At 68.1% G+C, this 19,458-nt stretch overlaps 2 long non-coding RNA genes across 3 annotated transcripts in view; one reads left to right on the top strand and one right to left on the bottom strand.

The window, feature by feature from the left end:
- The window catches only part of LOC139826090 (uncharacterized), a 567,662-nt gene that overhangs the window by 233,301 nt on the left and 314,903 nt on the right, over nucleotides 1-19,458 (top strand). The window lies entirely within an intron of this gene.
- The window catches only part of LOC139826093 (uncharacterized), a 370,736-nt gene that overhangs the window by 221,168 nt on the left and 130,110 nt on the right, over nucleotides 1-19,458 (bottom strand). The gene's annotated exons all lie outside the window — the stretch shown is intronic.

The raw sequence follows: 19,458 nt of genomic DNA, 5'->3' as shown, positions 1-19,458 counted from the left end.
CTGTCGGGCTCCAGCGTGCCCTGTCGGGTTTGCCCGGGCCCTGTCAGGCTCCGTCAGGGCCTGTCGGGTTTGCTCGGGCCCTATCGGGCTCAATCAGGCCCTGTCGGCTTTCCTCGGGCCCTGTCGGGCTCCATCGAGCCCTGTCAGGCTCCGTCGGGCCCTTTCGGGTTTGCTCGGGCCCTGTCGGGCTCCGTCTAGCCCTGTCGGGTTTCCTCGGGCTCTGTCGGGCTCCGTCGGGCCCTGTCGGGTTTGCTCGGGCCATGTCGGGTTTGCTGAAGCCCTGTCAGGCTTCGTCGGACCCTGTCGGGTTTGCTCGAGCCCTGTCGGCCTCCATCAGGCCCTGTCAGGTCTGCTCGGGCCCTATCGGGCTCTGTCGGGCCCTATCGGGTTTCCTCGGGCCCTGTCAAGCTCCATCGAGCCCTGTCAGGCTTCGTCGGGCCCTTTCGGGTTTGCTCGAGCCCTGTCGGGCTCCGTCAGGCCCTGTCGGGTTTGCTCGGGCCCTATCGGGCTCCGTCGAGCCCTGTCGGGTTTGCTCGGGCTCTGTCAGGCTCCGTCGGGCCCTGTCGGGTTTCCTCGGGCCCTGTCGGGCTCCAACAAACCCTGTCAGGCTTTGTCGAACCCTGTCGGGTTTGCTCGGGCCCTGTCGGGTTTGCTCGGGCCCTGTCGGGCTCTGTCGGGCCCTGTCTGGTTTCCTCGGGCCCTGTCGGGCTCCCTCGGACCCTGTTGGGTTTGCTCGGGTCCTGTCGGGTTTGCTCGGGCCCTGTCGGGTTTGCTGAATCCCTGTCAGGCTTCGTCGGACCCTGTCGGGTTTGCTCGGGCCCTGTCGGGTTTGCTCGGGCCCTGTCGGGCTCTGTCGGGCCCTGTCTGGTTTCCTCGGGCCCTGTCGGGCTCCCTCGGACCCTGTCGGGTTTGCTCGGGTCCTGTCGGGTTTGCTCGGGCCCTGTCGGGTTTGCTGAAGCCCTGTCAGTCTTCGTCGGACCCTGTCGGGTTTGCTCGGGCCCTGTCGGGCTCCGTCGGACCCTGTCGGGTTTTCTCGGGCCCTGTCGGGCTCCGTCGAACCCTGTCGGGTTTGCTCGGGCCCTGTCAGGCTCCGTCGCGCCCTGTCGGGTTTCCTTGGGCCCTGTCGAGCTCCATCGAGCCCTGTCAGGTTTGCTCGGGCCCTGTCGGGTTTGCTCGGGCCCTGTCAGGCTCCGTCGAGCCCTGTCAGGTTTGCTCGGGCCCTGTCAGGTTTGCTCGGGCCCTGTCGGGCTCCGTCGAACCCTGTCGGGTTTGCTCGGGCCCTGTCGGGCTCCATCGAGCCCTGTCAGGTTTGCTCGGGCCCTGTCGGGTTTGCTCGGGCCCTGTCGGGCTCCATCGGACCCTATCAGGCTTTGGCGGGCCCTGTCGGGTTTGCTCAGGCCCTGTCGGGCCTTGTCAGCCCCTGTCGGGTTTGCTCGCGCCCTGTCGGGCTCCGTCAGGCCCTGTCAGGTTCTCTTGGGCCCTGTCAGGTTTGCTCGGGCCCTGTCAGGCTCCGTCAGGCCCTATCGGGTTTGCTCGAGCCCTGTCGGGCTCCGTCAGGCCCTGTCAGGTTTGCTCGGGCCCTGTCGGGCCTTGTCAGGCCCTGTCGGGTTTGCTCGGGACCTGTCGGGTTTGCCCGCGTCCTGTCGGGCTCCGTCGGGCCCTGTCAGATTCGCTCGGGCCCTGTCGGGTTTGCTCGGGCCCTGTCAGGCTCCGTCAGGCCCTGTCGGGTTTGCTCGTGCCCTGTCGGGCTCCGTCGGGCCCTGTCAGGTTTGCTCAGGCCCTGTCGGGATCCGTTGGGCCTTGTCGGGTTTGCTCGGGCCCTGTCGGGCTCCTTCGTGCCCTGTCAGGTTTGCTCGGGCCCTGTCGGGATCCGTTGGGCCCTGTCGGGTTTGCTCGGGCCCTGTCAGGCTCCGTCGAGCACTGTCGGGTTTGCTCGGGCCCTGTCAGGCTCCGTCGGGCCCTGTCGGGTTTCCTCGGGCCTTGTCGGGCTCCATCGAGCCCTGTCAGGCTTTGTCGAACCCTGTCGGGTTTGCTCGGGCCCTGTCGGGTTTGCTCGGGTCCTGTCGGGCTCTGTCGGGCCCTGTCGGGTTTGCTCGGGCCCTGTCAGGCTCCGTCGGGCCCTGTCGGATTCCCTCGGGCCCTCTCGGGTTCTGTCGGGCCCTCTCGGGTTCCGTCGGGCCCTGTCGGGTTTCCTCGGGCCCTGTCGGACTCTATCGAGCCCTGTCAGGCTCCGTCGGGCTCTTTCGGGTTTGCTCAGGCCCTGTCGGGCTCCGTCGGGCCCTGTCAGGCTTTGTCAGGTCCTGTTAGGTTTGCTCGGGCCCTGTCGGGCCTTGTCGGGCCCTGTCGGGTTTGCTCGGGCTCTGTCGGGCTCCAGCGTGCCCTGTCGGGTTTGCCCGGGCCCTGTCAGGCTCCATCAGGCCCTGTCGGGTTTGCTCGGGCCCTATCGGGCTCCGTGGGGCCCTGTCGGGTTTCCTCGGGCCCTGTCGGGCTCCATCGAGCCCTGTCAGGCTCCGTCGGGCTCTTTCGGGTTTGCTCAAGCCCTGTCGGGCTCCGTCGGGCCCTGTCGGGTTTGCCCACGTCCTGTCGGGCTCCGTCGGGCCCTGTCAGATTTGCTCGGGCCCTGTCGGGTTTGCTCGGGCCCTGTCAGGCTCCGTCAGGCTCTGACGAGTTTGCTCCTGCCCTGTCGGGCTCCGTCGGGCCCTGTCAGGTTTGCTTGGGCCCTGTCGGGATCCGTTGGGCCCTGTCGGGTTTGCTCGTGCCCTGTCGGGCTCCGTCGGGCCCTGTCAGGTTTGCTCAGGCCCTGTCGGGATCCGTTGGGCCTTGTCGGGTTTGCTCGGGCCCTGTCGGGCTCCTTCGTGCCCTGTCAGGTTTGCTCGGGCCCTGTCGGGATCCGTTGGGCCCTGTCGGGTTTGCTCGGGCCCTGTCAGGCTCCGTCGAGCACTGTCGGGTTTGCTCGGGCCCTGTCAGGCTCCGTCGGGCCCTGTCGGGTTTCCTCGGGCCTTGTCGGGCTCCATCGAGCCCTGTCAGGCTTTGTCGAACCCTGTCGGGTTTGCTCGGGCCCTGTCGGGTTTGCTCGGGTCCTGTCGGGCTCTGTCGGGCCCTGTCGGGTTTGCTCGGGCCCTGTCAGGCTCCGTCGGGCCCTGTCGGATTCCCTCGGGCCCTCTCGGGTTCTGTCGGGCCCTCTCGGGTTCCGTCGGGCCCTGTCGGGTTTCCTCGGGCCCTGTCGGACTCTATCGAGCCCTGTCAAGCTCCGTCGGGCTCTTTCGGGTTTGCTCAGGCCCTGTCGGGCTCCGTCGGGCCCTGTCAGGCTTTGTCAGGTCCTGTTAGGTTTGCTCGGGCCCTGTCGGGCCTTGTCGGGCCCTGTCGGGTTTGCTCGGGCTCTGTCGGGCTCCAGCGTGCCCTGTCGGGTTTGCCCGGGCCCTGTCAGGCTCCATCAGGCCCTGTCGGGTTTGCTCGGGCCCTATCGGGCTCCGTGGGGCCCTGTCGGGTTTCCTCGGGCCCTGTCGGGCTCCATCGAGCCCTGTCAGGCTCCGTCGGGCTCTTTCGGGTTTGCTCAAGCCCTGTCGGGCTCCGTCGGGCCCTGTCGGGTTTGCCCACGTCCTGTCGGGCTCCGTCGGGCCCTGTCAGATTTGCTCGGGCCCTGTCGGGTTTGCTCGGGCCCTGTCAGGCTCCGTCAGGCTCTGACGAGTTTGCTCCTGCCCTGTCGGGCTCCGTCGGGCCCTGTCAGGTTTGCTTGGGCCCTGTCGGGATCCGTTGGGCCCTGTCGGGTTTGCTCGGGCCCTGTCAGGCTCCGTCAGGCCCTGTCTGGTTTGCTCGTGCCCTGTTGGGCTCCGTCGAACCCTGTCAGGTTTGATTGGGCACTGTCGGGCTCCGTCGGGCCCTGTCGGGTTTGCTCGTGCCCTATCGGGCTCCGTGGGGCCCTGTCGGGTTTCCTCGGGCCCTGTCGGGCTCCATCGAGCCCTGTCAGGCTCCGTCGGGCTCTTTCGGGTTTCCTCAAGCCCTGTCGGGCTCCGTCGGGCCCTGTCAGGCTTTGTCAGGTCGTGTCAGGTTTGCTCGGGCCCTGTCGGGCCTTGTCGGGCCCTGTCGGGTTTGCTCGGGCCCTATCGGGCTCAATCAGGCCCTGTCGGGTTTCCTCGGGCCCTGTCGGGCTCCATCGAGCCCTGTCAGGCTCCGTCGGGCCCTTTCGGGTTTGCCCGGGCCCTGTCGGGCTCCGTCGGGCCCTGTCGGATTTGCTCAGGCCCTGTCGGGTTTGTTCGAGCCCTGTCGGGCTCCATCGGGCCCTGTCGGGTTTGCTCGGGCCCTATCGGGCTCCGTCGGGCCCTGTCGGGTTTCCTTGGGCCCTGTCGGGCTCCATCGAGCCCTGTCAGGCTTTGTCGGGTCGTGTCGGGTTTGCTCAGGCCCTGTCGGGCCTTGTCTGGCCCTGTCGGGTTTGCTCGGGCCCTGTCGGGTTTGCCCACGTCCTGTCGGGCTCCGTCGGGCCCTGTCAGATTCGCTCGGGCCCTGTCGGGTTTGCTCGGGCCCTGTCAGGCTCCGTCAGGCTCTGTCGAGTTTGCTCCTGCCCTGTCGGGCTCCGTCGGGCCCTGTCAGGTTTGCTTGGGCCCTGTCGGGATCCGTTGGGCCCTGTCGGGTTTGCTCGGGCCCTGTCAGGCTCCGTCAGGCCCTGTCTGGTTTGCTCGTGCCCTGTCGGGCTCCGTCGGGCCCTGTCAGGTTTGCTTGGGCACTGTCGGGCTCCGTCGGGCCCTGTCGGGTTTCCTTGCGCCCTGTCGGGCTACATCGAGCCCTGTCAGGCTTTGTCGAACCCTGTCAAGTTTGCTCAGGCCCTGTCGGGTTTGCTCGGGCCCTGTCGGGCTCCGTTAGGCCCTGTCAGGTTTGCTTGGGCCCTGTCGGGCCTTGTCAGGCCCTGTCGGGTTTGCTCGGGACCTGTCGGGTTTGCCCGCGTCCTGTCGGGCTCCGTCGGGCCCTGTCAGATTTGCTCGGGCCCTGTCGGGTTTGCTCGGGCCCTGTCAGGCTCCGTCAGGCCCTGTCGGATTTGCTAGTGCCCTGTCGGGCTCCGTTGGGCCCTGTCAGGTTTGCTCAGGCCCTGTCAGGATCCGTTGGGCCTTGTCAGGTTTGCTCGGGCCCTGTCGGGCTCCTTCGTGCCCTGTCAGGTTTGCTCGGGCCCTGTCGGGTTTGCTCGGGCCCTGTCAGGCTCCGTCGGGCCCTGTCGGGTTTCCTCGGGCCTTGTCGGGCTCCATCGAGCCCTGTCAGGCTTTGCCGAACCCTGTCGGGTTTGCTCGGGCCCTGTCGGGTTTGCTCAGGTCCTGTCGGGCTCTGTCGGGCCCTGTCGGGTTTGCTTGGGCCCTGTCAGGGTCCGTCGGGCCCTGTCGGATTCCCTCGGGCCCTCTCGGGTTCCGTCGGGCCCTGTCAGGTTTCCTCAGGCCCTGTCGGACTCTATCGAGCCCTGTCAGGCTCCGTCGGGCTCTTTCGGGTTTGCTCAGGCCCTGTCGGGCTCCGTCGGGCCCTGTCAGGCTTTGTCAGGTCCTGTCAGGTTTGCTCGGGCCCTGTCGGGCCTTGTCGGGCCCTGTCGGGTTTGCTCGGGCTCTGTCGGGCTCCAGCGTGCCCTGTCGGGTTTGCCCGGGCCCTGTCAGGCTCCATCAGGCCCTGTCGGGTTTGCTCGGGCCCTGTCGGACTCCACTGAGCCCTGTCAGGCTCCGTCGGGCTCTTTCGGGTTTGCTCGGGCCCTGCCGGGCTCCGTCGGGCCCTGTCAGGCTTTGTCAGGACGTGTCAGGTTTGCTCGGGCCCTGTCGGGCCTTGTCGGGCCCTGTCGGGTTTGCTCGGGCTCTGTCGGGCTCCAGCGTGCCCTGTCGGGTTTGCCCGGGCCCTGTCAGGCTCCGTCAGGCCCTGTCGGGTTTGCTCGGGCCCTATCGGGCTCAATCAGGCCCTGTCGGGTTTCCTCAGGCCCTGTCGGGCTCCATCGAGCCCTGTCAGGCTCCGTCGGGCCCTTTCGGGTTTGCTCGGGCCCTGTCGGGCTCCGTCTAGCCCTGTCGGGTTTGCTCGGGCCCTGTCGGGCTCCGTCGGGCCCTGTCTGGTTTCCTCGGGCTCTGTTGGGCTCCGTCAGGCCCTGTCGGGTTTGCTCGGGCCATGTCGGGTTTCCTGAAGCCCTGTCAGGCTTCGTTGGACACTGTCGGGTTTGCCCGAGCCCTGTCGGGCTCCATCGGGCCCTGTCGGGTTTGCTCGGGCCTTATCGGGCTCCGTCGGGCCCTGTCGGGTTTCCTCGGGCCCTGTCGGGCTCCATCGAGCCCTGTCAGGCTTCGTCGGGCCCTTTCGGGTTTGCTCGGGCCCTGTCGGGCTCCCTCAGGCCCTGTCGGGTTTGCTCGGGCCCTATCGGGCTCCGTCGAGCCCTGTCGGGTTTGCTCGGGCTCTGTCAGGCTCCGTCGGGCCCTGTCGGGTTTCCTCGGGCCCTGTCGGGCTCCATCAAGCCCTGTCAGGCTTTGTCGAACCCTGTCGGGTTTGCTCGGGCCCTGTCGGGTTTGCTCGGGCCCTGTCGGGCTCTGTCGGGCCCTGTCGGGTTTCCTCGGGCCCTGTCGGGCTCCATCGGACCTTATCAGGCTTTGGCGGGCCCTGTCGGGTTTGCTCAGGCCCTGTCGGGCCTTGTCAGCCCCTGTCAGGTTTGCTCGCGCCCTGTCGGGCTATGTCGGGCCCTGTCAGGTTCTCTCGGGCCCTGTCAGGTTTGCTCGGGCCCTGTCAGGCTTCGTCAGGCCCTATCGGGTTTGCTCGAGCCCTGTCGGGCTCCGTCAGGCCCTGTCAGGTTTGCTTGGGCCCTGTCGGGCCTTGTCAGGCCCTGTCGGGTTTGCTCGGGACCTGTCGGGTTTGCCCGCGTCCTGTCGGGCTCCGTCGGGCCCTGTCAGATTTGCTCGGGCCCTGTCGGGTTTGCTCGGGCCCTGTCAGGCTCCGTCAGGCCCTGTCAGATTTGCTAGTGCCCTGTCGGGCTCCGTTGGGCCCTGTCAGGTTTGCTCAGGCCCTGTCGGGATCCGTTGGGCCTTGTCGGGTTTGCTCGGGCCCTGTCGGGCTCCTTCGTGCCCTGTCAGGTTTGCTCGGGCCCTGTCGGGTTTGCTCGGGCCCTGTCAGGCTCCGTCGAGCACTGTCGGGTTTGCTCGGGCCCTGTCAGGCTCCGTCGGGCCCTGTCGGGTTTCCTCGGGCCTTGTCGGGCTCCATCGAGCCCTGTCAGGCTTTGTCAAACCCTGTCGGGTATGCTCGGGCCCTGTCGGGTTTGCTCGGGTCCTGTCGGGCTCTGTCGGGCCCTGTCGGGTTTGCTCAGGCCCTGTCAGGCTCCGTCAGGCCCTGTCGGGTTTCCTCAGGCCCTGTCGGGCTCCATCGAGCCCTGTCAGGCTCCGTCGGGCCCTTTCGGGTTTGCTCGGGCCCTGTCGGGCTCCGTCGGGCCCTGTCGGGTTTGCTCGGGCCCTGTCGGGCTCCGCCGGGCCCTGTCTGGTTTCCTCGGGCTCTGTTGGGCTCCGTCAGGCCCTGTCGGGTTTGCTCGGGCCATGTCGGGTTTCCTGAAGCCCTGTCAGGCTTCGTTGGACACTGTCGGGTTTGCCCGAGCCCTGTCGGGCTCCATCGGGCCCTGTCGGGTTTGCTCGGGCCTTATCGGGCTCCGTCGGGTCCTGTCGGGTTTCCTCGGGCCCTGTCGGGCTCCATCGAGCCCTGTCAGGCTTCGTCGGGCCCTTTCGGGTTTGCTCGGGCCCTGTCGGGCTCCGTCAGGCCCTGTCGGGTTTGCTCGGGCCCTATCAGGCTCCGTAGAGCCCTGTCGGGTTTGCTCGGGCTCTGTCAGGCTCCGTCGGGCCCTGTCGGGTTTCCTCGGGCCCTGTCGGGCTCCATCAAGCCCTGTCAGGCTTTGTCGAACCCTGTCGGGTTTGCTCGGGCCCTGTCGGGTTTGCTCGGGCCCTGTCGGGCTCTGTCGGGCCCTGTCGGGTTTCCTCGGGCCCTGTCGGGCTCCATCGGACCCTATCAGGCTTTGGCGGGCCCTGTCGGGTTTGCTCAGGCCCTGTCGGGCCTTTTCAGCCCCTGTCAGGTTTGCTCGGGCCCTGTCGGGCTCCTTCGTGCCCTGTCAGGTTTGCTCGGGCCCTGTCGGGTTTGCTCGGGCCCTGTCAGGCTCCGTCGAGCACTGTCGGGTTTGCTCGGGCCCTGTCAGGCTCCGTCGGGCCCTGTCGGGTTTCCTCGGGCCTTGTCGGGCTCCATCGAGCCCTGTCAGGCTTTGTCAAACCCTGTCGGGTTTGCTCGGGCCCTGTCGGGTTTGCTCGGGTCCTGTCGGGCTCTGTCGGGCCCTGTCGGGTTTGCTCGGGCCCTGTCTTGGTCCGTCGGGCCCTGTCGGATTCCCTCGGGCCCTCTCGGGTTCCGTCGGGCCCTGTCAGGTTTCCTCAGGCCCTGTCGGACTCTATCGAGCCCTGTCAGGCTCCGTCGGGCTCTTTCGGGTTTGCTCAGGCCCTGTCGGGCTCCGTCGGGCCCTGTCAGGCTTTGTCAGGTCCTGTCAGGTTTGCTCGGGCCCTGTCGGGCCTTGTCGGGCCCTGTCGGGTTTGCTCGGGCTCTGTCGGGCTCCAGCGTGCCCTGTCGGGTTTGCCCGGGCCCTGTCAGGCTCCATCAGGCCCTGTCGGGTTTGCTCGGGCCCTGTCGGACTCCACTGAGCCCTGTCAGGCTCCGTCGGGCTCTTTCGGGTTTGCTCGGGCCCTGCCGGGCTCCGTCGGGCCCTGTCAGGCTTTGTCAGGACGTGTCAGGTTTGCTCGGGCCCTGTCGGGCCTTGTCGGGCCCTGTCGGGTTTGCTCGGGCTCTGTCGGGCTCCAGCGTGCCCTGTCGGGTTTGCCTGGGCCCTGTCAGGCTCCGTCAGGCCCTGTCGGGTTTGCTCGGGCCCTATCGGGCTCAATCAGGCCCTGTCGGGTTTCCTCGGGCCCTGTCGGGCTCCATCGAGCCCTGTCAGGCTCCGTCGGGCCCTTTCGGGTTTGCTCGGGCCCTGTCGGGCTCCGTCGGGCCCTGTCGGGTTTGCTCGGGCCCTGTCGGACTCCGTCGGGCCCTGTCTGGTTTCCTCGGGCTCTGTTGGGCTCCGTCGGGCCCTGTCGGGTTTGCTCGGGCCATGTCGGGTTTGCTGAAGCCCTGTCAGGCTTCGTTGGACACTGTCGGGTTTGCCCGAGCCCTGTCGGGCTCCATCGGGCCCTGTCGGGTTTCCTCGGGCCCTGTCGGGCTCCATCGAGCCCTGTCAGGCTTCGTCGGGCCCTTTCGGGTTTGCTCGGGCCCTGTCGGGCTCCGTCAGGCCCTGTCGGGTTTCCTCGGTCCCTGTCAGGCTCCATCGAGCCCTGTCAGGCTCCGTCGGGCCCTGTCGGGTTTCCTCGGGCCCTGTCGGGCTCCATCAAGCCCTGTCAGGCTTTGTCGAACCCTGTCGGGTTTGCTTGGGCCCTGTCGGGTTTGCTCGGGCCCTGTCGGGCTCTGTCGGGCCCTGTCTGGTTTCCTCGGGCCCTGTCGGGCTCCGTCGGGCCCTGTCGGATTTGCTCGGGCCCTGTCGGGTTTGCTGAAGCCCTGTCAGGCTTCGTCGGACCCTGTCGGGTTTGCTCGGGCCCTGTCGGGCTCCGTCGAACCCTGTCGGGTTTGCTCGGGCCCTGTCAGGCTCCGTCGCGCCCTGTCGGGTTTCCTCGGGCCCTGTCGGGCTCCATCGAGCCCTGTCAGGTTTGCTCGGGCCCTGTCGGGTTTGCTCAGGCCCTGTCGGGCTCCATCGGACTCTATCAGGCTTTGACGGGTCCTGTCGGGTTTGCTCAGGCCCTGTCGGGCCTTGTCAGCCCCTGTCGGGTTTGCTCGCGCCCTGTCGGGCTCCGTCGGGCCCTGTCAGGTTCTCTCGGGCCCTGTCAGGTTTGCTCGGGCCCTGTCAGGCTCCGTCAGGCCCTATCGGGTTTGCTCGAGCCCTGTCGGGCTCCGTCAGGCCCTGTCGGGTTTGCTCGGGCCCTATCGGGCTCCGTCGAGCCCTGTCGGGTTTGCTCGGGCTCTGTCAGGCTCCGTCGGGCCCTGTCGGGTTTCCTCGGGCCCTGTCGGGCTCCAACAAGCCCTGTCAGGCTTTGTCGAACCCTGTCGGGTTTGCTCGGGCCCTGTCGGGTTTGCTCGGGCCCTGTCGGGCTCTGTCGGGCCCTGTCTGGTTTCCTCGGGCCCTGTCTGGTTTCCTCGGGCCCTGTCGGGCTCCCTCGGACCCTGTCGGGTTTGCTCGGGTCCTGTCGGGTTTGCTCGGGCCCTGTCGGGTTTGCTGAATCCCTGTCAGGCTTCGTCGGACCCTGTCGGGTTTGCTCGGGCCCTGTCGGGTTTGCTCGGGCCCTGTCGGGCTCTGTCGGGCCCTGTCTGGTTTCCTCGGGCCCTGTCGGGCTCCCTCGGACCCTGTCGGGTTTGCTCGGGTCCTGTCGGGTTTGCTCGGGCCCTGTCGGGTTTGCTGAAGCCCTGTCAGTCTTCGTCGAACCCTGTCGGGTTTGCTCGGGCCCTGTTGGGCTCCGTCGAACCCTGTAGGGTTTGCTCGGGCCCTGTCAGGCTCCGTCGCGCCCTGTCGGGTTTCCTTGGGCCCTGTCGGGCTCCATCGAGCCCTGTCAGGTTTGCTCGGGCCCTGTCGGGTTTGCTCGGGCCCTGTCAGGCTCCGTCGAGCCCTGTCAGGTTTGCTCGGGCCCTGTCGGGTTTGCTCGGGCCCTGTCGGGCTCCGTCGAACCCTGTCGGGTTTGCTCGGGCCCTGTCGGGCTCCATCGAGCCCTGTCAGGTTTGCTCGGGCCCTGTCGGGTTTGCTCGGGCCCTGTCGGGCTCCATCGGACCCTATCAGGCTTTGGCGGGCCCTGTCGGGTTTGCTCAGGCCCTGTCGGGCCTTCTCAGCCCCTGTCGGGTTTGCTCGCGCCCTGTCGGGCTCCGTCGGGCCCTGTCAGGTTCTCTTGGGCCCTGTCAGGTTTGCTCGGGCCCTGTCAGGCTCCGTCAGGCCCTATCGGGTTTGCTCGAGCCCTGTCGGGCTCCGTCAGGCCCTGTCAGGTTTGCTCGGGCCCTGTCGGGCCTTGTCAGGCCCTGTCGGGTTTGCTCGGGACCTGTCGGGTTTGCCCGCGTCCTGTCGGGCTCCGTCGGGCCCTGTCAGATTCGCTCGGGCCCTGTCGGGTTTGCTCGGGCCCTGTCAGGCTCCGTCAGGCCCTGTCGGGTTTGCTCGTGCCCTGTCGGGCTCCGTCGGGCCCTGTCAGGTTTGCTCAGGCCCTGTCGGGATCCGTTGGGCCTTGTCGGGTTTGCTCGGGCCCTGTCGGGCTCCTTCGTGCCCTGTCAGGTTTGCTCGGGCCCTGTCGGGATCCGTTGGGCCCTGTCGGGTTTGCTCGAGCCCTGTCAGGCTCCGTCGAGCACTGTCGGGTTTGCTCGGGCCCTGTCAGGCTCCGTCGGGCCCTGTCGGGTTTCCTCGGGCCTTGTCGGGCTCCATCGAGCCCTGTCAGGCTTTGTCGAACCCTGTCGGGTTTGCTCGGGCCCTGTCGGGTTTGCTCGGGTCCTGTCGGGCTCTGTCGGGCCCTGTCGGGTTTGCTCGGGCCCTGTCAGGCTCCGTCGGGCCCTGTCGGATTCTCTCGGGCCCTCTCGGGTTCCGTCGGGCCCTCTCGGGTTCCGTCGGGCCCTGTCGGGTTTCCTCGGGCCCTGTCGGACTCTATCGAGCCCTGTCAGGCTCCGTCGGGCTCTTTCGGGTTTGCTCAGGCCCTGTCGGGCTCCGTCGGGCCCTGTCAGGCTTTGTCAGGTCCTGTTAGGTTTGCTCGGGCCCTGTCGGGCCTTGTCGGGCCCTGTCGGGTTTGCTCGGGCTCTGTCGGGCTCCAGCGTGCCCTGTCGGGTTTGCCCGGGCCCTGTCAGGCTCCATCAGGCCCTGTCGGGTTTGCTCGTGCCCTATCGGGCTCCGTGGGGCCCTGTCGGGTTTCCTCGGGCCCTGTCGGGCTCCATCGAGCCCTGTCAGGCTCCGTCGGGCTCTTTCGGGTTTGCTCAAGCCCTGTCGGGCTCCGTCGGGCCCTGTCAGATTCGCTCGGGCCCTGTCGGGTTTGCTCGGGCCCTGTCAGGCTCCGTCAGGCTCTGTCGAGTTTGCTCCTGCCCTGTCGGGCTCCGTCGGGCCCTGTCAGGTTTGCTTGGGCCCTGTCGGGCTCCGTCGGGCCCTGTCGGGTTTGCTCGTGCCCTGTTGGGCTCCGTCGAACCCTGTCAGGTTTGCTTGGGCACTGTCGGGCTCCGTCGGGCCCTGTCGGGCTCCATCGAGCCCTGTCAGGCTTTGTCGAACCCTGTCAAGTTTGCTCAGGCCCTGTCGGGTTTGCTCGGGCCCTGTCGGGCTCCGTTAGGCCCTGTCGGTTTGCTCGGGCCTTGTCGGGTTTTCTGAAGCCCTGTCAGGCTTCGTCGGACCCTGTCGAGTGTGCTCGGGCCCTGTCGGGCTCCGTCGAGCCCTGTCAGGTTTTCTCGGGCCTTGTCAGGCTCCGTCGGGCCCTGTCGGGTTCCGTCGAGCCCTGTCGGGTTGCCTCGGGCCCTGTCAGACTCCACTGAGCCCTGTCAGGCTCCGTCGGGCTCTTTCGGGTTTGCTCGGGCCCTGCCGGGCTCCGTCGGGCCCTGTCAGGCTTTCTCAGGACGTGTCAGGTTTGCTCGGGCCCTGTCGGGCCTTGTCGGGCCCTGTCGGGTTTGCTCGGGCTCTGTCGGGCTCCGTCAGGGCCTGTCGGGTTTGCTCGGGCCCTATCGGGCTCAATCAGGCCCTGTCGGGTTTCCTCGGGCCCTGTCGGGTTTGCCCGGGCTCTGTCAGGCTCCGTCAGGGCCTGTCGGGTTTGCTCGGGCCCTATCGGGCTCAATCAGGCCCTGTCGGGTTTCCTCGGGCCCTGTCGGGTTTGCCCGCGTCCTGTCGGGCTCCGTCGGGCCCTGTTGGGTTCCGTCGAGCCCTGTCGGGTTGCCTCGGGCCCTGTCAGACTCCACTGAGCCCTGTCAGGCTCGGTCGGGCTCTTTCGGGTTTGCTCAGGCCCTGTCGGGCTCCGTCGGGCCCTGTCGGGTTTCCTCGGGCCCTGTCGGGCTCCATCGGACCCTATCAGGCTTTGGCGGGCCCTGTCGGGTTTGCTCAGGCCCTGTCGGGCCTTGTCAGCCCCTGTCAGGTTTGCTCGCGCCCTGTCGGGCTATGTCGGGCCCTGTCAGGTTCTCTCGGGCCCTGTCAGGTTTGCTCGGGCCCTGTCAGGCTCCGTCAGGCCCTATCGGGTTTGCTCGAGCCCTGTCGGGCTCCGTCAGGCCCTGTCAGGTTTGCTTGGGCCCTGTCGGGCCTTGTCAGGCCCTGTCGGGTTTGCTCGGGACCTGTCGGGTTTGCCCGCGTCCTGTCGGGCTCCGTCGGGCCCTGTCAGATTTGCTCAGGCCCTGTCGGGTTTGCTCGGGCCCTGTCAGGCTCCGTCAGGCCCTGTCGGATTTGCTAGTGCCCTGTCGGGCTCCGTTGGGCCCTGTCGGGTTTGCTCGGGCTCTGTCGGGCTCCAGCGTGCCCTGTCGGGTTTGCCCGGGCCCTGTCAGGCTCCGTCATGCCCTGTCGGGTTTGCTCGGGCCCTATCGGGCTCAATCAGGCCCTGTCGGGTTTCCTCGGGCCCTGTCGGGCTCCATCGAGCCCTGTCAGGCTCCGTCGGGCCCTTTCGGGTTTGCTCGGGCCCTGTCGGGCTCCGTCGGGCCCTGTCGGGTTTGCTCGGGCCCTGTCGGGCTCCGTCGGGCCCTGTCTGGTTTCCTCGGTCTCTGTTGGGCTCCGTCAGGCCCTGTCGGGTTTGCTCGGGCCATGTCGGGTTTCCTGAAGCCCTGTCAGGCTTCGTTGGACACTGTCGGGTTTGCCCGAGCCCTGTCGGGCTCCATCGGGCCCTGTCGGGTTTGCTCGGGCCTTATCAGGCTCCGTCGGGCCCTGTCGGGTTTCCTCGGGCCCTGTCGGGCTCCATCGAGCCCTGTCAGGCTTCGTCGGGCCCTTTCGGGTTTGCTCGGGCCCTGTCGGGCTCCGTCAGGCCCTGTCGGGTTTGCTCGGGCCCTGTCAGGCTCCGTCGGGCCCTGTCGGGTTTCCTCGGGCCTTGTCGGGCTCCATCGAGCCCTGTCAGGCTTTGTCGAACCCTGTCGGGTTTGCTCGGGCCCTGTCGGGTTTGCTCGGGTCCTGTCGGGCTCTGTCGGGCACTGTCGGGTTTGCTCGGGCCCTGTCAGGGTCCGTCGGGCCCTGTCGGATTCCCTCGGGCCCTCTCGGGTTCCGTCGGGCCCTCTCGGGTTCCGTCGGGCCCTGTCAGGTTTCCTCAGGCCCTGTCGGACTCTATCGAGCCCTGTCAGGCTCCGTCGGGCTCTTTCGGGTTTGCTCAGGCCCTGTCGGGCTCCGTCGGGCCCTGTCAGGCTTTGTCAGGTCCTGTCAGGTTTGCTCGGGCCCTGTCGGGCCTTGTCGGGCCCTGTCGGGTTTGCTCGGGCTCTGTCGGGCTCCAGCGTGCCCTGTCGGGTTTGCCCGGGCCCTGTCAGGCTCCATCAGGCCCTGTCGGGTTTGCTCGGGCCCTGTCGGACTCCACTGAGCCCTGTCAGGCTCCGTCGGGCTCTTTCGGGTTTGCTCGGGCCCTGCCGGGCTCCGTCGGGCCCTGTCAGGCTTTGTCAGGACGTGTCAGGTTAGCTCGGGCCCTGTCGGGCCTTGTCGGGCCCTGTCGGGTTTGCTCGGGCTCTGTCGGGCTCCAGCGTGCCCTGTCGGGTTTGCCCGGGCCCTGTCAGGCTCCGTCATGCCCTGTCGGGTTTGCTCGGGCCCTATCGGGCTCAATCAGGCCCTGTCGGGTTTCCTCGGGCCCTGTCGGGCTCCATCGAGCCCTGTCAGGCTCCATCGGGCCCTTTCGGGTTTGCTCGGGCCCTGTCGGGCTCCGTCGGGCCCTGTCGGGTTTGCTTGGGCCCTGTCGGGCTCCGTCGGGCCCTGTCTGGTTTCCTCGGTCTCTGTTGGGCTCCGTCAGGCCCTGTCGGGTTTGCTCGGGCCATGTCGGGTTTCCTGAAGCCCTGTCAGGCTTCGTTGGACACTGTCGGGTTTGCCCGAGCCCTGTCGGGCTCCATCGGGCCCTGTCGGGTTTGCTCGGGCCTTATCAGGCTCCGTCGGGCCCTGTCGGGTTTCCTCGGGCCCTGTCGGGCTCCATCGAGCCCTGTCAGGCTTCGTCGGGCCCTTTCAAGTTTGCTCGGGCCCTGTCGGGCTCCCTCAGGCCCTGTCGGGTTTGCTCGGGCCCTATCGGGCTCCGTCGAGCCCTGTCGGGTTTGCTCGGGCTCTGTCAGGCTCCGTCGGGCCCTGTCGGGTTTCCTCGGGCCCTGTCGGGCTCCATCAAGCCCTGTCAGGCTTTGTCGAACCCTGTCGGGTTTGCTCGGGTCCTGTCGGGTTTGCTCGGGCCCTGTCGGGCTCTGTCGGGCCCTGTCGGGTTTCCTCGGGCCCTGTCGGGCTCCATCGGACCCTATCAGGCTTTGGCGGGCCCTGTCGGGTTTGCTCAGGCCCTGTCGGGCCTTGTCAGCCCCTGTCAGGTTTGCTCGCGCCCTGTCGGGCTATGTCGGGCCCTGTCAGGTTCTCTCGGGCCCTGTCAGGTTTGCTCGGGCCCTGTCAGGCTCCGTCAGGCCCTATCGGGTTTGCTCGAGCCCTGTCGGGCTCCGTCAGGCCCTGTCAGGTTTGCTTGGGCCCTGTCGGGCCTTGTCAGGCCCTGTCGGGTTTGCTCGGGACCTGTCGGGTTTGCCCGCGTCCTGTCGGGCTCCGTCGGGCCCTGTCAGATTTGCTCGGGCCCTGTCGGGTTTGCTCGGGCCCTGTCAGGCTCCGTCAGGCCCTGTCAGATTTGCTAGTGCCCTGTCGGGCTCCGTTGGGCCCTGTCAGGTTTGCTCAGGCCCTGTCGGGATCCGTTGGGCCTTGTCGGGTTTGCTCGGGCCCTGTCGGGCTCCTTCGGGCCCTGTCAGGTTTGCTCGGGCCCTGTCGGGTTTGCTCGGGCCCTGTCAGGCTCCGTCGAGCACTGTCGGGTTTGCTCGGGCCCTGTCAGGCTCCGTCGGGCCCTGTCGGGTTTCCTCGGGCCTTGTCGGGCTCCATCGAGCCCTGTCAGGCTTTGTCAAACCCTGTCGGGTTTGCTCGGGCCCTGTCGGGTTTGCTCAGGTCCTGTCGGGCTCTGTCGGGCCCTGTCGGGTTTGCTCGGGCCCTGTCAGGGTCCGTCGGGCCCTGTCGGATTCCCTCGGGCCCTCTCGGGTTCCGTCGGGCCCTCTCGGGTTCCGTCGGGCCCTGTCAGGTTTCCTCAGGCCCTGTCGGACTCTATCGAGCCCTGTCAGGCTCCGTCGGGCTCTTTCGGGTTTGCTCAGGCCCTGTCGGGCTCCGTCGGGCCCTGTCAGGCTTTGTCAGGTCCTGTCAGGTTTGCTCGGGCCCTGTCGGGCCTTGTCGGGCCCTGTCGGGTTTGCTCGGGCTCTGTCGGGCTCCAGCGTGCCCTGTCGGGTTTGCCCGGGCCCTGTCAGGCTCCATCAGGCCCTGTCGGGTTTGCTCGGGCCCTGTCGGACTCCACTGAGCCCTGTCAGGCTCCGTCGGGCTCTTTCGGGTTTGCTCGGGCCCTGCCGGGCTCCGTCGGGCCCTGTCAGGCTTTGTCAGGACGTGTCAGGTTTGCTCGGGCCCTGTCGGGCCTTGTCGGGCCCTGTCGGGTTTGCTCGGGCTATGTCGGGCTCCAGCGTGCCCTGTCGGGTTTGCCTGGGCCCTGTCAGGCTCCGTCAGGCCCTGTCGGGTTTGCTCGGGCCCTATCGGGCTCAATCAGGCCCTGTCGGGTTTCCTTGGGCCCTGTCGGGCTCCATCGAGCCCTGTCAGGCTCCGTCGGGCCCTTTCGGGTTTGCTCGGGCCCTGTCGGGCTCCGTCGGGCCCTGTCAGGTTTGCTCGGGCCCTGTCGGGCTCCGTCGGGCCCTGTCTGGTTTCCTCGGGCTCTGTTGGGCTCCGTCGGACCCTGTCGGGTTTGCTCGGGCCATGTCGGGTTTGCTCGGGCCCTGTCGGGCTCTGTCGGGCCCTGTCTGGTTTCCTCGGGCCCTGTCGGGCTCCCTCGGACCCTGTCGGGTTTGCTCGGGTCCTGTCGGGTTTGCTCGAGCCCTGTCGGGTTTGCTGAATCCCTGTCAGGCTTCGTCGGACCCTGTCGGGTTTGCTCGGGCCCTGTCGGGTTTGCTCGGGCCCTGTCGGGCTCTGTCGGGCCCTGTCTGGTTTCCTCGGGCCCTGTCGGGCTCCCTCGGACCCTGTCGGGTTTGCTCGGGTCCTGTCGGGTTTGCTCGGGCCCTGTCGGGTTTGCTGAAGCCCTGTCAGTCTTCGTCGAACCCTGTCGGGTTTGCTCGGGCCCTGTCGGGCTCCGTCGAACCCTGTAGGGTTTGCTCGGGCCCTGTCAGGCTCCGTCGCGCCCTGTCGGGTTTCCTTGGGCCCTGTCGGGCTCCATCGAGCCCTGTCAGGTTTGCTCGGGCCCTGTCGGGTTTGCTCGGGCCCTGTCAGGCTCCGTCGAGCCCTGTCAGGTTTGCTCGGGCCCTGTCGGGTTTGCTCGGGCCCTGTCGGGCTCCGTCGAACCCTGTCGGGTTTGCTCGGGCCCTGTCGGGCTCCATCGAGCCCTGTCAGGTTTGCTCGGGCCCTGTCGGGTTTGCTCGGGCCCTGTCGGGCTCCATCGGACCCTATCAGGCTTTGGCGGGCCCTGTCGGGTTTGCTCAGGCCCTGTCGGGCCTTCTCAGCCCCTGTCGGGTTTGCTCGCGCCCTGTCGGGCTCCGTCGGGCCCTGTCAGGTTCTCTTGGGCCCTGTCAGGTTTGCTCGGGCCCTGTCAGGCTCCGTCAGGCCCTATCGGGTTTGCTCGAGCCCTGTCGGGCTCCGTCAGGCCCTGTCAGGTTTGCTCGGGCCCTGTCGGGCCTTGTCAGGCCCTGTCGGGTTTGCTCGGGACCTGTCGGGTTTGCCCGCGTCCTGTCGGGCTCCGTTGGGCCCTGTCAGATTCGCTCGGGCCCTGTCGGGTTTGCTCGGGCCCTGTCAGGCTCCGTCAGGCCCTGTCGGGTTTGCTCGTGCCCTGTCGGGCTCCGTCGGGCCCTGTCAGGTTTGCTCAGGCCCTGTCGGGATCCGTTGGGCCTTGTCGGGTTTGCTCGGGCCCTGTCGGGCTCCTTTGTGCCCTGTCAGGTTTGCTCGGGCCCTGTCGGGATCCGTTGGGCCTTGTCGGGTTTGCTCGAGCCCTGTCAGGCTCCGTCGAGCACTGTCGGGTTTGCTCGGGCCCTGTCAGGCTCCGTCGGGCCCTGTCGGGTTTCCTCGGGCCTTGTCGGGCTCCATCGAGCCCTGTCAGGCTTTGTCGAACCCTGTCGGGTTTGCTCGGGCCCTGTCGGGTTTGCTCGGGCCCTGTCAGGGTCCGTCGGGCCCTGTCGGATTCCCTCGGGCCCTCTCGGGTTCCGTCGGGCCCTCTCGGGTTCCGTCGGGCCCTGTCAGGTTTCCTCAGGCCCTGTCGGACTCTATCGAGCCCTGTCAGGCTCCGTCGGGCTCTTTCGGGTTTGCTCAGGCCCTGTCGGCCTCCGTCGGGCCCTGTCAGGCTTTGTCAGGTCCTGTCAGGTTTGCTCGGGCCCTGTCGGGCCTTGTCGGGCCCTGTCGGGTTTGCTCGGGCTCTGTCGGGCTCCAGCGTGCCCTGTCGGGTTTGCCCGGGCCCTGTCAGGCTCCGTCAGGCCCTGTCGGGTTTGCTCGGGCCCTGTCGGACTCCACTGAGCCCTGTCAGGCTCCGTCGGGCTCTTTCGGGTTTGCTCGGGCCCTGCCGGGCTCCGTCGGGCCCTGTCAGGCTTTGTCAGGACGTGTCAGGTTTGCTCGGGCCCTGTCGGGCCTTGTCGGGCCCTGTCGGGTTTGCTCGGGCTCTGTCGGGCTCCAGCGTGCCCTGTCGGGTTTGCCTGGGCCCTGTCAGGCTCCGTCAGGCCCTGTCGGGTTTGCTCGGGCCCTATCGGGCTCAATCAGGCCCTGTCGGGTTTCCTCGGGCCCTGTCGGGCTCCATCGAGCCCTGTCAGGCTTCGTCGGGCCCTTTCGGGTTTGCTCGGGCCCTGTCGGGCTCCGTCGGGCCCTGTCAGGTTTGCTCGGGCCCTGTCGGGCTCCGTCGGGCCCTGTCTGGTTTCCTCGGGCTCTGTTGGGCTCCGTCGGGCCCTGTCGGGTTTGCTCGGGCCATGTCGGGTTTGCTGAAGCCCTGTCAGGCTTCGTTGGACACTGTCGGGTTTGCCCGAGCCCTGTCGGGCTCCATCGGGCCCTGTCGGGTTTGCTCGGGCCTTATCGGGCTCCGTCGGGCCCTGTCAGGTTTCCTCGGGCCCTGTCGGGCTCCATCGAGCCCTGTCAGGCTTCGTCGGGCCCTTTCGGGTTTGCTCGGGCCCTGTCGGGCTCCGTCAGGCCCTGTCGGGTTTCCTCGGGCCCTGTCAGGCTCTATCGAGCCCTGTCAGGCTTCGTCGGGCCCTTTCGGGTTTCGTCGGGCCCTGTCGGGCTCCATCAAGCCCTGTCAGGCTTTGTCGAAC

Source organism: Patagioenas fasciata, chromosome 34 (assembly GCF_037038585.1).
Source record: "Patagioenas fasciata isolate bPatFas1 chromosome 34, bPatFas1.hap1, whole genome shotgun sequence".
Lineage (NCBI taxonomy): Eukaryota > Metazoa > Chordata > Aves > Columbiformes > Columbidae > Patagioenas > Patagioenas fasciata.
Note: the sequence above shows the minus strand (reverse complement) of the source record. Positions and strands in the feature narration are given on the sequence as shown.